Source organism: Salvelinus sp. IW2-2015, linkage group LG4q.1:29 (assembly GCF_002910315.2).
Source record: "Salvelinus sp. IW2-2015 linkage group LG4q.1:29, ASM291031v2, whole genome shotgun sequence".
NCBI lineage: Eukaryota > Metazoa > Chordata > Actinopteri > Salmoniformes > Salmonidae > Salvelinus > Salvelinus sp. IW2-2015.
In genome coordinates this window covers 26,798,766-26,803,041 of record NC_036842.1, presented here as the reverse complement: position 1 = coordinate 26,803,041, position 4,276 = coordinate 26,798,766, and the positions used below count along the sequence as shown (strand labels likewise).

At 38.5% G+C, this 4,276-nt stretch overlaps 1 protein-coding gene across 1 annotated transcript in view; it reads right to left on the bottom strand.

Moving 5' to 3' along the window:
- The window catches only part of LOC111961749 (synaptic vesicle glycoprotein 2C-like), a 59,417-nt gene extending 57,099 nt beyond the window's left edge, over positions 1-2,318 (bottom strand). Inside the window, exon 1 of the mRNA XM_023984257.2 lies at positions 2,073-2,318. The gene's annotated coding sequence lies outside the window, so the exon portion shown is untranslated. The remainder of the gene's footprint in view (positions 1-2,072) is intronic.
- Between the last annotated feature and the right edge of the window lie 1,958 nt (positions 2,319-4,276).

Below are 4,276 nucleotides of genomic sequence, written 5' to 3'. Positions count from 1 at the left end.
GAGTATTGCTTTCTAAAGCTGAAGGTATCTCCAGACTTACTTATGCAGCCCAGTCCCTATATCTTGACAACAAAATAGGTAAAGCGGTTGACCAGGTGCTTTTCAACTTCATCTGGAAAAATCGTACACATTTTAATAGGAAATCTGTCGTTATGAACTCATATGAATATGGTGGTCTCAATTTTTTTGATTTTCCTACTTTGAATAATACTTTTAAGATAAATTGGGCTAAACATTTCTTAAAGAATCCAACTTCAATTTGGAATTTCATCCCTCATATTTTCTCCCGTTTTGGTGGCCTCAATTTTATGTTACTTTGTAACTATAACATTGATAAAATTCCTGAAAAATTATCTGCTTTTCATAGACAAGTATTCTTAGTGTGGTCAATAATATATAAACATAATTTTTCCCCATTTGGAACAATAAGTACATTTTGTATAGAAACAAGTCTTTATTTTTCAAGAACTGGTTCAATAATCATATCCTGCTGGTGAGTAAATTTTTTAATGCAGAAGGATTGTTACTCAATTATGAGGAATTTTTATCTCGTTACAATATCCCTGTAACACCTAGAGAGTTTGCCATAGTCCTTCATGCTATTCCATCTGGAACTCTCATGTTATTCAGAGGTGTAGCCAGATCTCACCTTCTTGACCTACCCTTGCTTAATCCAGTTGACTCTCCAATAGGGAAAATTTGTTTCTGCTTGCTCCCTCAGAACAACAGATCTATACGTGCTTTATTTCAAAGGGATATTGTATCCATTCCTTATGTCACAATTTACTGGAATACATTGGTCGCTAATATCTGTTGGGAAAAAGTATGGTTATTACCACACAAATACCTGCTTGTTAACAAGGTCAAAGAGGTCCCTTTCAGAATGATCCATAAGTATTACCCTGCGAATCATTACCTGAAGAAACTCAAAAAAAACATTAACATTAACTGTACTTTTTGTGTTGAGCATCCAGAAACAGTTTTGCATTTATTTTGGCATTGTCTACATGTAAAACAATTATGGAAAGATATTCACAGTTTTATAATTGTTCATATTCTTGATGACTTCTGTTTGTTATGGGAAAATGTGTAGCTCGGTTTCCTTAAGTATAATAAAGATAAAGAAAAACAATTTTACCTCATGAATCTAATTGTGCTAATGGCATAATTTCAAATTCATAAATGTAAATTCAGTAATAAAAAAACACTCTTCCGTGTTTTCTATAAGGAATTCGAGCAGTACATTAAGACCATTCAACATTCTTCTAATAAGAAAGCTGTTAAAACAATCAATATGTGTGCATCTTTTAAGGTCTTTGTATAATCTGTAATTTGTTGTACCCCCTAGCATATGTTATCATTGTCTATCTGTATACTTGTATGTATACAGATTATTCTACTTTTTTTTTTACATGTTGTGGGTTGGATGACATGAATTTGTGAGAACTCCCAATGCCTGAAATATTTTATTTATTTTTGATTTTTTGGGGCTTGTAGTTCTGTTATGCAATCAGTATACTGACATAAAGACCATGACATATGGCCTCTAAATCAGTTTGCAAAAGTAATTACATTTAATGTGAGTATATCAATGGAACAATCTACTCATCAGTTGATAAATTACACATTTTTCAAACCAATAAATTGTAGGCTGCTACATCTAGCTACCGATAGGCTATTGGTATTTTACTGCTATTAAGGCTTTGTTGAAATAAAATAAATGAGCTGGATAAGATTTCCTTTTATGATGCATGAACTCCAAAGATAAGCAGGTGAAAATACACACTCCCTTTATTCCAACCTGAAGTCAACATTGAGTTAAGGTAGGTTCTGTCCCAAAGCACCCTGATCCCTATGTACTGTAGTGTACTACATGTAGCATACATAGCAAATATTTATAGTTATTGGTGAGCTAATCTAATGTGAGTACGGTTCGATACACCTTTCAAATCTACATGTATCCTACTGTAAACCGAGCAAAGATCACGGGGATAGCCCACTCACAATACACAGGGTTGACGTCAAAGAGATTAACTCAAATTAAAGTATAAAGACGGGGGGAAAATACTCACCGACTACAGAAAATGGGCAGTTCGTTACAACACCGCAGGGAGCCAGCTGTGTGCTTTTCCAGTCGATTTTCCCTAGTTTCCCTCGCGACACAGGAATGTAGGTAGTTAGTGCCCGCGCGCTGAGAGTTCTTTCTCTTTTCTCCTGCTCTCCTCTCCTCCGCGATGCACGATGCAACCGTGCCTCTGCAGTACTCAAAGAAAGAGGAGAGGACCCTGAGAGAGAAAGAGCGAGGGAGAAAGAGAGAGGGGATGGGGGGTGTGCTGTATATGAGGGACTAGGAAGAATGAAATCAATAATCGTATACCAGTGAAGTGGGTAATCCCGTGTAATGGAACAATCTGTATGGTATCTGATGCTGGGGACGATTGAGTGTTGGAGGGAACACTGTCGGTTACGTTGCGAGTAAATTAAAAAATAAATAAATAAAATGAGGCAGATAAATAAGAGGATAGGCTACAACATCTAACAGCTGGTCTTGAGGTCAAAAAATAACTGTATAAACTATCAGACTGATTGTGCATTCCTTTTTACAATTTGTTTAAGTAGACCTATTCAAGTTGGCTGAAACTCAATCGGAATCATACAACTTGCGAATGAGTCATATTTAAAGTGTATTTGTCATACACAGTAATGATGATTAACAATGATGTATACAAATATATTTTGAGAGAAGTCACTCCAGCAGCTTGGCCACTACTATGCTGATGGAGGCCCTAATATATGGATTTCATATGAATGGGAATACAGATTTGCATCTGTTGGTCACAGATACCTTAAAAAATGGGCGTGGACCAGAAAAACAGTCAGTATCTGGTGTGAGCACCATTTGCCTCATGCAGCAGACACATCTCCCTCGCATAGAGTTGATCAGGCTGTTGATTGTGGCCTGTGGAATGTTGTCCCACTCCTCTTCAATGGCTGTGTGAAGTAGCTGGGTATTAGCTGGAACTGGAACACGCTGTTGTACACAGCAATCTAGAGCATCCCAAACATGTTCAATGGGTGACATGTCTGGTACATATGCAGGCCATGGAAGGACTGGGACATTTTCAGCTTCCAGGAATTGTGTACAGATCCTTGCTACAAGGGGGGGGGGGGGGGGGAAGATGAATGGCACAACACCACAACAATGTTTTATTTAACCTTTATTTAACTAGGAAAGTCAGTTAAGAACAATTTCTTATTTACAATAACGGCCTACCCGGCCAAACCCTGACATGGATGATGCTGGGCCAATTGTGCACCGCTCAATCACGGCTGGTTGTGATAAAGCCTTGAATCAAACCAGGGTCTATAGTGACGCCTCTATCACTAAGATGCAGTGCCTTAGACCGCTGCGCCTCAGGATCTTGTCACGATATCTCTGTGCGTTCAAATTGCCATCAATAAAAAGCAATTGTGTTCATTGTTTGTAGCTTATGCCTACCCATACCATAACCCCACCGCCACCACGGGGCACTCTGTTCACAACATTGACATCAGAAAACCGCTCGCCCACATGACTCCATACATGCTGTCTGCCATCTGCCCAGTACAGTTAAAATCGGGATTCATCGGTGAAGAGCACACTTCTCCAGTGTGCCAGTGGCCATCGAAGGTGAGCATTTGCCCGCAGAAGTGGGTTACAAGGCCAAACAGCAGTCAGGTCAAGACCGTGGTGTTGGACGAGCACGCAGATATCTGTAACCGACAGTCATGTGAAATCCATAGATTAAGGCCTCATTAATTAATTAATTTCCTTAAAGGAACTGTAACTCAGTCAAATCTTCGAAATTGTTGCATGTTGCATTTATATTTTTGTTCAGCACCTATTTTCTAAGAGTTTATAGTGAAAGAGTGTTTGAACTGACACTATAGTCTTGAAATGCTGTTCAGTGGGCTAGCTAACATTGTTGAATTATTGTACATAGACTAACCCACCTCATCCTTGCCCTGACATGTCCTTCTGTTACGTTTTGACTCAAGGTTTCTGAGAATACTGAGGGACAACACTGAGGAACACATAGGCATGACTCATTCAGTCAATTCAGCAATGATTTATCAACCAGGCAGGCCTGGTAAGGGGGTTTACATGTGTCATCATTTCCAAATAGAGAAACAAAACAAGTATATTGTACCTTTAATGACACATTTTTCTTTGTACCTTTATTTAACTAGGCAAGTCAGTTAAGAACAAATTCTTATTTACAATGATGGCCTACTG